Source organism: Ictalurus punctatus, chromosome 20 (genome assembly GCF_001660625.3).
Source record: "Ictalurus punctatus breed USDA103 chromosome 20, Coco_2.0, whole genome shotgun sequence".
Classification (NCBI taxonomy): Eukaryota; Metazoa; Chordata; class Actinopteri; order Siluriformes; family Ictaluridae; genus Ictalurus; species Ictalurus punctatus.
In genome coordinates this window covers 16,322,325-16,335,363 of record NC_030435.2, presented here as the reverse complement: position 1 = coordinate 16,335,363, position 13,039 = coordinate 16,322,325, and the positions used below count along the sequence as shown (strand labels likewise).

General features: G+C 39.5%; 1 protein-coding gene across 1 annotated transcript in view; it reads right to left on the bottom strand.

The window, feature by feature from the left end:
* Positions 1–3,441, bottom strand: part of sema6ba (sema domain, transmembrane domain (TM), and cytoplasmic domain, (semaphorin) 6Ba) — a 165,286-nt gene extending 161,845 nt beyond the window's left edge. The window contains exon 1 of the mRNA XM_047162430.2: positions 2,649–3,441. The gene's annotated coding sequence lies outside the window, so the exon portion shown is untranslated. The remainder of the gene's footprint in view (positions 1–2,648) is intronic.
* Between the last annotated feature and the right edge of the window lie 9,598 nt (positions 3,442–13,039).

Below are 13,039 nucleotides of genomic sequence, written 5' to 3'. Positions count from 1 at the left end.
CACTAAATTAATATTTTCTGGTTAAAACTTAGTTTGTCTCAGAACTTTCAGAAAAAAAAATGACTGTGAACATTATGTCGAAATTGTAGGACCCGAAAACATTTAGGGTATGTCTCAAGCAGCTCCCTAGATCAATAGTGCACTGATCAGGTAGTCGGCCATTTTAAGTGCTGTCTCAAGTGCAAAATACTTCCAGTGCACTGGAACGTTCGCGCCCTTAAAATATCCCAGAATTCACCGCAAAAACCAGGGCGCATCGATGCTCACTAGGTTCCCTTACTGGAAAAGACGTCATGTTTTCTGAAGCCTCTCACCTCTAAAAACAAATAAATTTTTTTTTTTTTAAAAAGGTGGACGGACTCTCAGCCAACTTCGTCTAGAAATGTAAGTAGCTTTTTGTTGTTGTAGCTCTCAAATGATTACTTGCATTAATTTAATAGCAGCAGCAGCTGGGTCATAGCTCTTGACATGGGAGAATGATGTTCCTCGGCCATTTTAGTACTTTTCTTTTGCAATCCTATGAAATCACTTAGTTACATAGATTATTTTTATAGTTTAAAATGAAAAGCTCAGGAGTGTAGTAACTCTATAAACTTCCAGGAGCTGGTTGAGTAGGGCTTCTAGGAATTATTTCAAGCCAGAGATGCGTTAAACTGGGAAATCAATTCAGGCCAGATTTATTTTATCTACATAATCGAACTATTCAAATATTAGACTCATTATTCACATGTATACCAATATATTTGATATTTTTTGCTATTTATTAGTGTCATAGGGCTTTCTACTCCAGAACATTCATTAGACGTTATTTATAAGCTGCTTGTTTTTGAGTTGTTGAAAGATTTGGACAAAACCTGTCCAATTCATTCTACCAGTCAAACAAGATAATAACTATAAGTACTTTTACTACTATAAGTACTTTATAAGTTACTTTTAATGACGTTGGGCTGTGATTCCCACTACAGTAACAAAATATCTGATCACTGAGCACTGGTTATGCTTCACAGGTTTTTATTTTATTTTTATTTTTTTTACTGAATCATTTTTAGTAGTCACCAAATAATAAAAAAAATACACTGGGAATTTAAGGAATTAAAGTAAGACAACATATTCACTTAGCAATAAACCGATTACACACCAGGCGCTACGCTGCATGGATGTGGTCTGCATTTAAAATCGGTTAGTCGCAATCTTCAAAATAAGACACACAGCTCATCCATTGAACTCCTCTCTAAAGTTAATAACAGTTCCATTCAGAGGCTTAATGACGAAGCATGCTATTTCCCAATGAAGTGATTTTTTTTTTCCAAACTAACCTTTAAGCGTTCAGCTTTTCACTCCGATCTATTATTAAACATGGTTTTCACCTGCTCTACCTGATAGCACTCCAAACTCCTTTCAATCAGAGAATAACAGCAAGCAGGCCTTCACCTCTCTTTGGGAAAGAGAGTGTAAAGATAATTCTTTTTTTTATGGTGTAATCACCATTCACAACAGTATCAAAATGAGCAGATATCAGTTGATATCACAAAGTCTGTATCTGTATGCAATGAACTGTAAACTGCCAGGCTAATTGGGAACGCAGTCATGAATACATACTGTTGCAAGGCAGAATGTGAAGAGTTTAAATGGCAGAAAGCTGCTATAGGCTGTAAGGTGACAGTGTTATGCTTAGCTTCAGCTCCAGACTAATGAGCCTGATGGACAGCATCAATAAGTCAGGATGTGTTTTTTTTTTCTCCCGTACTTTACACTAGATCAGTGGCTTTCTATTGAGGAAAAGGATTTCTATCCATACGTATTTCTCTCATTCACCCTTCAGACTGTGCACTCTTTTTTAACTTTGCTGACTTACAGCTTTATACCCATGAATCCTACAAGCCAGAGAAGGAGTGACAGAGTGCCAGAGAGAGAGAGAGAACAAAGAGACTGAGTGCTGATGAAAAGAGAACTGAAGACAGGGCGTCAGCGTAAAAAGGCAACGTTACAGGCCTGCACGAGTTGACAAAACACCATAGGTATGCTTGAAGCAGCAAATGTGCCGTCAACATAAACGGAGTACTCTCTGCTGCAGAACAGGGTTCTGTGAAAATGTGAAACGTGAAGGGTACATGTGAGGATCTGATTACACGTTATACTTAACAGGCAGTGTACTGAAAGACTAATTAGGCATTTAGGCACTACAGTGCTTTTTGGAGCAATGTCTGATTCCTAGTTCCAGGTCAAAAAGTGATCTGTTAGATTGAAAGAGATGTGATGAATCTTCCACTTATCTGCTAAGAGACCCCTTGGTGTAATGCTCAGATCATTTAACAGGGGCGCATGTTTCACCTATCTGTGTTAAACACCCCCAGGAACTGAGGCTTGAATATTACATCCAACAGGACCACAAAACCGGAAAAATATAGCTATAGGCCTATTGAGAATTCAAGTGAGAAACAGTGCACCACACCACTGCAGGACAGAGTGAACTGAAGATCTTAAACATTAGTCATGCAAACAATCGGACACTCAAAATGCGCACATCTTTACCCATCCATATTGCGCATATTCGTAAACAAATAATCACTTTATTATTATTATTATTATTATTATTATTATTATTATTATTTTGCACAGTGTGCACAAATCATCTCCCCTTTGCTCACCTGCTAACTTCTACGTCGCCGACTAGATCTTCTGCTACAGGATGCGGCGCGGGGATAAACCCCGAGGCTCTAGCGCGCGAGAGAGAAAAACTGACTGGATTCAATGCGATTAGTCCGGTTTCTCCCTTTTGACACCTGCGTCGTCTTCAGATCACACAAGCCGATGCGGCGACATCCTTCTCTTTCTTGTCTTGCACACACCACACCACACAAGCAGTTCTCTTCTCCTCTCTTCTCTCTCTCTCTCTTTTGCACAGTATGTGAGCGCGAGACCTTCGCTGCTGCTGCACGTGCTGTACGGACAGATCGGAGGAGAGACAGAACGGTAGGTGTGGCGGAGAACCGGAGCAGTCAGAAATACGGCGCTGTGGAGCCGCGGCGCAATTGCGCAAAATCGGTTAAAACGCACGCCGACATTGTGCACGAGAATAACAACAACAACAAAAAATAAACACACACCTTGTTTGCGTTCTCTCTGTGTTTAGGGAGCTGTTGTGCAGCCTCACGAGCCGGTTCTGAACAGCGGGCGTCACAGAAAGCGGATCGATGCGGCGTGTGCTTTGGCTCCTCTCCAGATCAGCGCGTCAGTCCGCTCGCTCCCTTAAGCGCATTTCCGAATGCGTGCGTATTTTGCTTTAAAACATACCACCGTGCAGGCAGTGCATCAGCAAGAGTTCGTGTCAGTCATGCACACCTACACAGACACTCTCACACTCTCTCTTACACACACACACACACGAGAACGAGATGGTTTGTTGCTGGAACGACCAGAATAAAGCTTTCTTTCACTGGGTCTTTCTTTCACACACTCACTCACATACACACACACATACTGAAACGCACGCGAGCGCGCACACACGCGCACATATCCAGGATAAAATCTAGAAACTAATTATCTGCAAAATACCTGGGCAGCTCTAGCTTCTTGTGCTGATTCACATTTCCAAACTCATTATCTACAATGATAACAATGCAGAAATGATCAGGCCAGTGATTTCTAAGAATGTGGATGAGTGGAGCATGAGCCTGGAAGCTCAGGAGATTCAAATGTCCATGAGCATGATCAATTATACAACACAATGCTCAGTGGAATTAATTCCCTTCAGACATTAATTTACTATAGAGCCTACACACAAACACTACAGGTGTATATTACAACTCACCACTGGAGAGCTCATACGAATACAATTCCTTTGAGATCGAATTTTGATCATAAATGTAGTGATAAAAAAAATGTATGACCACACAACCCCACCCCTAAACCCTGTCTTATCCATCATAACTCATACAAGTTGAGCTGTTCCTCATCTTCTAAACCAAATTTTAGTCTTCTTACCTACATGGAAATACAGGATGGTGCTATATTCCATTCCATACATGTTAAAATCTTATATAATACCACAGCACTATTGAATTCTCGAATGTGATTAGTCAGAAGGGGGTGATTGCTTTTCTAGAACAGTAAGGCCCAAAAGGTAGTTCCTGAATCCAAGGCCAATCACAGGTTTATACTAATGCACTAATGCACTCATTCGAATATGGTATCGTTTCTATAGTAACAGTGCATTCACAGGGTATCTACATACTATAAATGTGTTCATATGGTGATATTTTATGGAAGGAGCCTCCAGTGTCAATGCTTTGTAACACTCATAGGTAAAGCTGGAGCTAAGACAATGAGTGTTTATCATTGTTTTAACATAAGTGTTAACAGGACCTTACTTTTTTCCTTTTCACAGACATTTCATAGCATTAACAGTAACTATAAATGGATTAAAAAGCAGGTCTTTTATGTTGTGGCTTAGTGGTTAGCACCCTTGCCTCGCACATCCAGAGTTGGGGGTTCAAATTCTACCTCCGCTCACAGAATGTGCATGTTTTCCCCATGCGAATTCGGGGGTTTACTCCTGTTTCCTCCCCCAGTCCAAAGACATGCATTGTAGACTGATTGGCATTTCCAAATTGTTCATAGTATGTGATTGGACCCTGCTATGCATTGCCACCCCATCCAAGATGTTCCCCGCTCCATGTAGGGTAAGCGGTATGGAAAAACGATGAATGGATGGACTTGGTAACATGGTAACAGTACGCATCACATCACCCAGGTGATCATTATTTTACGACTACAACTACATCTTATGTTTTTAGACATATGTATCAACCATATTTGTGTTGTTTTCCATGTAGTTGCTGGATAACAAATTCTTACTGAAATAAATGAAAAAAGGAAAAGCAAACCATAGCAAGGTGGTATAATATACCGTGCCACAAGTCTAGACACAGATATTCATACTGAAAATAGGTCAGCTTATGAGACATGAAAGAAAAGTTATGTTTTCCTAGGAACTTCTTCATATTCTGATTTTTCAAATGAACCCGGCTGGAGGTCATGCTCTAATAGGTTGTCTATTAAAAGCACACAGCAGCAGCTTTTCTCCTCTAAGGACGTACTGTAGGTGTTGTGAAAAATCATTGTCTTGGTGGTATATGATAAATAAGTGCACAAGCCATTACTTATACTGTTCAAATGGTGTTATGTTGAATTTGTGTTGTGGGTATTTTTTTCATTGAAATTGCACCTCATATGATTTATGATCAGGCTTTTTCTGATTAACCTCACTGTCTCTCTTTTGCCCCCCCATCCCCACCCCCCCCCACACACACACACACCCCCCACACACACACACACACACACACACCCCCACACACACACACAGCATGCTGAATTCAGGGTTAATTCAACACAGATCCTACAGATGGATGGCCTTGTGATTCGGTTTCAAGCTGCGTAGCGTGAAATTCTCAGTCAAAACTGATACACAATCTTGTAAAACGTAGCCTGCGTATGGTCCAAGTCAAACTCACCCCAAGGGACACTTGAAGCAAATGAATCGGCACGGCCGTGAGAAAGATTCGAAAAGGCATTGTATTCATATATAATATGATTTCCCGTACCAGGCATATCGTAGCCGTTTAAGAAATTTGAGAACATTCTTGAAAGAATATTAAATTTAAAAACTAGTCTGGCAGGATCAAAGAAGAAAATTTGGAGCATTGAATCTCCAGAGAAATAGAAAAAGAGAGCACGATCAGAGGACAGAGAAAGAAAATGCAAATGGTCCTCCTTGTAAATACTTTAATGTTCCTGTATATGCAACGGCTGATATTATCTGCTGAGAGGTTTAGCTGCAGTGTTCAGATTTAAAGCCAGGAAAAAGTGGTACACTCAAGTGACATCTATGAATGTGACCAAGGACATTATCAAATTATAAAATCACCCAAGGCTAATGTGAGCAGAAATTGTACAATCCAGCTGATGCAACACAATACAGTTTCATAAAGATGTTCAGTTCACATGACTTTGTAAGTCATGTTATTTGTTAGAAAAACACTGAAATGAAATACGAGGTTTCACAAACGGACATTCGTCTAGTGGTATCTTTCTTTTTCCGGACATTCCAAATTGTTTAATCGGCTATGCCCAATGCTTGTGCAATGGCTCTAATAGATTGTCCCTCTTTTCTCAGCTTCAAAATGGCTTGCTTTTCTCCCGTAGCCATCTCGCTGGTCTACAGGTTGATTTATCCTTTTTAACAAAAAATGCAGTCTTCACATGTGAAACTAAGGGATCAAACCATGAGTAGGCTTTCAGAGGTATTAATACTTTAAACAGTCACTTTAACATCACACACCTGGACAACAAGAAACACCCATCAGTCACGTGTTCCAATATTTTGGATCACTTGAAAAAGGGTTGCAGCAGAAGGTGCCATGTTCTAAGTTGTTTAACACATCTAGATGTAAATATGAGGAAAAGAAAGATGTAATTCTGATCTGTCACCTCATGTCCATCTTTTTGATCTCAAACCAACATGTCTTCAATGTATAGTGAAAAACAACAGAACTGGCCTTGCAGTTTTAATACTTTCAGAGGGGACTGTATATACTCTACGCTTGGGTACATTTTACATTTGCAGTCATACCACAGCGCTATTGAATCCTCAAATCTGATTTGTTGGTGGCGATTAATTTTCTACAGCAGCAGCTCTGACAATAGTTCTGGCCATAATTCAAAACAGGTTTATATTCAAGTGCTCGTTCCAATACTTTATTGTTTCCATAGTAACAGCTAATTCACACTGGCTAATAATAAGTAAGAAATAACACACAGTAGACCATGGTTATAAGCGTCCATCATTCAAGCTCTTATGTAGGTGCTGTTACTATAGAAACGATAGACCTAGCGTTTATGTTACAGCCAGGACTACTGTCAGAGCAGTGCTGTGGTATAAACTGATTTTTTTTAAAAAACACGTTGTTATTTAACAAAGAAAAATATAATTGGAGTATAAAGTCTCCAGTGTCATTAAGTGTGCCATCACGTTTCCAAAACTTTAAGTGTAAAAAAAAAAACGGTTAGAAAACATGACGCGCCATTAGAAGAAAACGGCAGGGTGGTGTGATGCGGCCTGATGTGAACTCGGGTTACTACCCTAAAGTTACTTATTTATTTATAGGGTATTGTCTCAAAAATGAGGCAGAATACATTCTAAGCAAATATTTGTAGCAGAGCGGAACGTGAAAAATACAGTTTAACACAAACACACAGAGTTTAGAGTAAGTCGAGATTTTGTGGAGTTTTTTTTTCTGATTGTTACGGACAAATATGCTTGATTTTGCTGCGACTTTTTTCAAATTGTGTTTGAGTTTTTTGTGGAAAACTACTTGAATTGCCGAAATTGCAATTGAACGGAATCGTTTTGTCCGCTCTTTCACAGTGATGTCTGCTGGTAAATGAGATCTTTTAGCTGTACTCATGTTCGATGCACATGAATCAAAGACTGCTTTGCCTGAATGCATGTTGTGATGAAGTCACATGATGCATCTTGGCCCAAATCTGCGGTAATTTTTTTTTATAAATTGCAATCTCCACTGAATATTGCAGAGTTGCCTCGTTTTTGCGTTATTTTCTGCAACCGCATATTCACAAAATCCTGGAGGGACTGATAAGTGCTAATACTACTGAGGAGTGCTACAAATACTGGTCACGAAAGAAAACAAAACAAAACAAAAAACATCTGTTAAAGATTTGTTAAATGGCTGACTGTGAAAAATGCAGCTTAGCGCGCACACACACACACACACAGACACACACACACACACACACACACACACACACACACACACACACACCATGCTTAGAGTAAGTGCTACTACTGAGGAGTAACAAAATAATTGGGATAATTAGAGATGATGCGTCAAAATGGGAATTCTTGACCAAATGAAATAAATAAATATATTCTGCACTGAAATCTGAAACCAAACACTTAAAGCCGTGGTGGTTTTTATTTTATTTATTTTTTAAATTACTATTATTATTAATTAGCATTGGACATTGGTGCACAGAACTTTTTGGCTTCTGAAAATTGAAAATCATTCATTAAATCATTACTCCACAAAACCAAACTGACAATAAGTACAGCAAATAATAGAAACTGTAACACTAATACACATGGTCTACAAATGGACCAGAATGTTGTGCTTTCAGGTGATGTCTCAAGCCTGCAGTGGAAAGGTCCTCATGTGGAACATTTTTACTCTTTCAGTCAAAACACTGTGTCATGTTTCTCACTATAAAAGAGAAGCACAGTGAAAGAGAACACATTTACATCGACACATGCACTCACAGAGACACCGCGGGATGTTTCTGCATGGACGTCCAGTGCTTGTGGAAGAGCTGCGTCTTCAGGCATTTCTTGGAGGTTATGAAGGAATCTGCAAGAAGCTAGGCAATAAATTCCATCATTACACAGCCACAAATGAAAAGAGTCTGCAGTAGAGAGATTGATTAAATGGGATTCTCACTCCCAGGGGTGGGAACCACACACATAGCATGTTTATTGTTTTTCCCCTGCTTCTAACACACTCGATACAACTCATCAAGCAATTATCAAGTCTTTCGTAAAATGGGTTGAGTGTGTTAGAGCAGTGAGATTTGTAGGGCATGCCGTTCCCACTACTGTAACTGAGGGCAACTGCTGGGATTGAAAGCCCACTTTAGAAGGAGCTAAATGCAATAAGACGGCTAATAAGAAGTGAAAGCTAACAATCACAATCAAGTGGTTTTGCGTCTTAGTAGGTATCTAAGCACTGAGCGGAATTTCACTCATAACATTATGTGTGGTTTTGTATCTTCAGTAAAAGCAGAAGACGAGTAGACACCGGCTGCGTTCAAGTTTCTTCAGAAATGTATTTTCGTTTAACTGGTGTGCATTGCCACATCGTATCTCCAGGAACGATCCGGATTCGATTCTAAAGCTTGGGTTACTCTCTGTGTGGAGTGCTCTCATGTTCTCCCTGTGTGCATGTGGGTTTCCTCCCAAAAAAATGCCTCAAGAAAGTAAAAAAAAAAAAAGCCTTGTTTCTGGGGAAATGAGTCTTAGTTTTTTATGTAAAATGTAAACTCTCATAATCTCATTTTAAGAAAATATATCTAACTTTGTCTTAAGATATTCCAGCTAATATTGACAAGCAAGATTTAACCAGTAACAAGCTACAACAATGTTTTAGCTACAACAATTATTGCTACAACAATAATATATAACAGCAGATGAACAAGATTGTTTTCCTTATTTTAAGACTCTTTTTTTTTTTCCAATAAAATAGCTATGTATTATGGCGCGCAGTGGCTTAGTGGTTAGCACATTCACCTCACACTTCCAGGGTTGGGGGTTCGATTCCCACCATGGCCCTGTGTGTGCGGAGTTTGCATGTCCTCCCCATGCTGTGGGGGTTTCCTCCGGGTACTCCAGTTTCCTCCCCCAGTCCAAAGACATGCATGGTAGACTGATTGCCATGTCCAAAGTGTCCGCAGAGTATGATTGTGTGCCCTGCGATGGATTGGCACTCTGTCCAGAGGTGTACCCCGCCTCATGCCCGATGCTCCCTGGGATAGGCTCCAGGTTCCCCGTGATGGACGGATGGATCATGGTTATGCTGAAATCCACACTGAACTGCATTACCCATCAGCCCCAGCATGTCACATGACCATGTCCCACTGATCACTCACACCTGTTGTGTTACCTCTAATAAGCTCCCCTAAAGAAGTTCTAGTTTTTCAGCATATAATTGTCAAGCTGTTGTTGTCATGTGTGTTACAGCCTCGCTCATAATCTGCATGTGTCATAACCTTGTGTCTGTTGTGACATTTCTGGTTCTTGTTTTCACAGTTTTGGTCGTTTGTTTTGTACTTTATTCAATCAAAAATCTGCGCTTGCATCCGCCACCTTCTACAATCCCTGACACTATGTTGCAGAGATTTTCCCTGTTTCAATAAAAATGCTATAAAAATGCTAAAAATAACAATGCTTCTAGTGCCTTAATTTAAGACATAGTCACTTATTTTTATTATGCTGCTTGAAAAAAAATTGTCTAATTGTAAGCTTTTTGTTAATTATTAATCTTAGATTAAAGGATAAACTCTTAGTCCGTTCAATCAAGAGACCAAACTACTCAGTTTAAGTAAGTCAAGCCTGAATAATGGTGTTTTCATTGCTATTAATAAGCACAACTTGCTTAAATTTTGGCATTTTTGTCTAGTTTTAAGATCCAATAGCATATTTTAATGACTAGATATTTATGCTATTTTCATGAATTCTGTTTTCCATACCCCAGTGGCAGATTATTATTTTTTTGCTTGATTTTAGTACACTTTAACTAGATTTAAGTGGGTCTTGCTTGCAGTGTGTTACATGGTGCCATTATTTTTTTGGGTTGCAACAGAATACTGTGAGAATAAATCTGAAATTTAAGACCATGATAAGGGTAGGGGGTAGGTGTGTACAAGTGTTTTAAACACTGAAGTTTAACCTTCTGATTGACATTTTTAATGAAATTAGAAACATACTGTGTAGTTTTAGTGCTTTTATAAACTTCAGCAATCACACTCTCTTAACAGGTTGTTTTAAAGAACATTTCAGCAGCTAAACAAGCAAATCATTTACTTCTTGCACTGCCACTGCAGAGTTTGTGATTAGTCACTCTCTTTAAAACGCAAAGCTGCAAGTAGATATTTTATGTTTCGTGTCAGACTAAATCAACCCCTACTTTCTAACCAAGAAGCCCATTTGCATGAAACACAGCTTTAAGAATGCAATGCAGGAGAGCAGGATTAACAGCTACTTACTACATGCAGCTTCTCATATTCATACATGGTGGTTTTGTAGAATGGAAAGAAAGAAGCATGTTGCCATCTGGTGGTTATACTGAACAGTGTAACAGTGAAAGCAGTGTTTATACAATATCTAATCTCTTGTCAGAAGGTTTCATTTCATGTGTGCTGGTCAGCAGCTCGGAGTGTAGCGAAGGCTTTAATACAAATAACAGGTTTATATAAACATGTTATCGTTTCACGTATAACGTTTCATGTTATATGGTAACATCTTATATGCCAGGCAGTCTACATAATATAGTTTTCCTTTATCAGCACACCATAACTGTTTTATTCCTTACATATGTAGTTAAACCTATTGAACTTGTCCAAGAAATAAAATACAAGGCGTGCTGTTATAGAAAAATCAGCGTTACTGTTACCACCCAAAACATGATTATTTTCCAATAACAGCACATCCTGGAATGCTTTTACTCCTCGTGTACAAGGGTAAATTTGTCAATAATTAGAATTTGCATTTAGTAATGAACACACACATTTAATTGATTATAGTGGAATTTAACAATGTGTAATGTTCCTGTTCCTACTTATCTTATCTTTTTCTCTCTTTAGAAGTTAATAAGACAAAAAAAAAAAAAAAAAAAAAAAAAAAAGGTTTTGCTCATCCTGTTACAGAGAAACCAAAAACTCCAAGTCCTCTGTCCTTAAGACTTCCCCATGTCGGAACACTTTGTAACATTGTTACAGAGCACTGACACTGGATACTCCTTCAATAAAAGTTATGAAAGCTTAACCAAATCAATAATTATACATTTATTATTATATTTATGTTATACATTCTGTTATATAATGTGGTGTCATTTATTATTAGGTTTAGACTATGCCAATGAACTTATTTAAAGAAGGGCATTAATATAGCCTGACCATCCATAACATTAAAACCATTTGCCTAATATTGTGTAGGTCCCCTCTGTGCCGGCAAAACAGCTCTGACCCGTCGAGGCATGGACTCCACAAGACCTCTGAAGGTGTGATGTGGTATCTGGGACCAAGATGTTAGCAACAGATCCTTTAAGTTCTGTAAGTTGTGAGGTGGGGCCAACATGGATCGGACTTGTTTGTCTGGCACGTCCCACAAACACTCGATCGGATTGAGATCTGGGGAATTTGGAGGCTGAGTCAACACCTTCAACTTAGTCATGTTCCTCAAACCATTCCGAACAATTTTTGTAGTGTATCAGAGTGCATTATCCTGCTGAAAGAGACCACTGCCATTAGGGAGTAGCATTGCAATGAAGGGGTGTACTTGGTCTGCAATAATGTTTAGGTAAGTGGTACGTGTCAAAGTAATATCCACATGAATGCCAGTGTCCAAATTTTCCCAGCAGAACATTGTCCAGAGCATCACACTTCCTCTGTTGGCTTGTTTTCTTCCCACAGTGTATCCTGGTGCCATCTCTTCCCCAGGTAGACGATGCACAGGCACCCGGCCGTCCACAAAAGAAAATGTGAATCACCAGACCAGACCACCTTCTTCCATTGCTCCATGGTCCAGTTCTGATGCTTACACGCCTATTGTAGGTGCTTTCAACAGTGGACAGGGGTCAGCATGGGCACTCTGACCCGTCTGCAGCTACGCAGCCTCATACGCAGCAAGCTGTGGTGCATTGTGTGTTCCGACACCTTTCTATCAGAGCCAGCATGAACTTTTTCAGTAATTTGTGCTACAGTAGATCTTCGCTGGGATCAGACCAAATGGGCTAGCCTTCGCTCCCCACGCACATCAGTGAATCTTGGGCACCCATGACCCTCTTGTCAGTTGTCCTTCCATGGACCACTTTTGGTAGGTATTAACCACTGCATACTGGGAACACCCCACAAGACCTGCTGTTTTGGAGATGCTCTGACCCAGTCGTCTAGCCATCACAATTTGGCCCTTGTCAAAGTCACTCAGATCCTTACGCTTCCCCATTTTTCCTTCTTCCAACACATCAACTTCAAGAACTGACCGTACATTTGCTGCCTAATATATCCCACTCCTTGACAGGTGCCACTGTAACGAGATAATCAGTGTTATTCAATTCTCCTCTCAGAGGTTTTAATGCTATGGCTGATTGGTGTAAATAAGTGATTTGAATTACAGCTGGAACTAAAGTCAGAGCTGAAAATTCATCAGCACCTTCTAAGGAACCAGATTTAAGGTAATTAAGAACACTTCTAA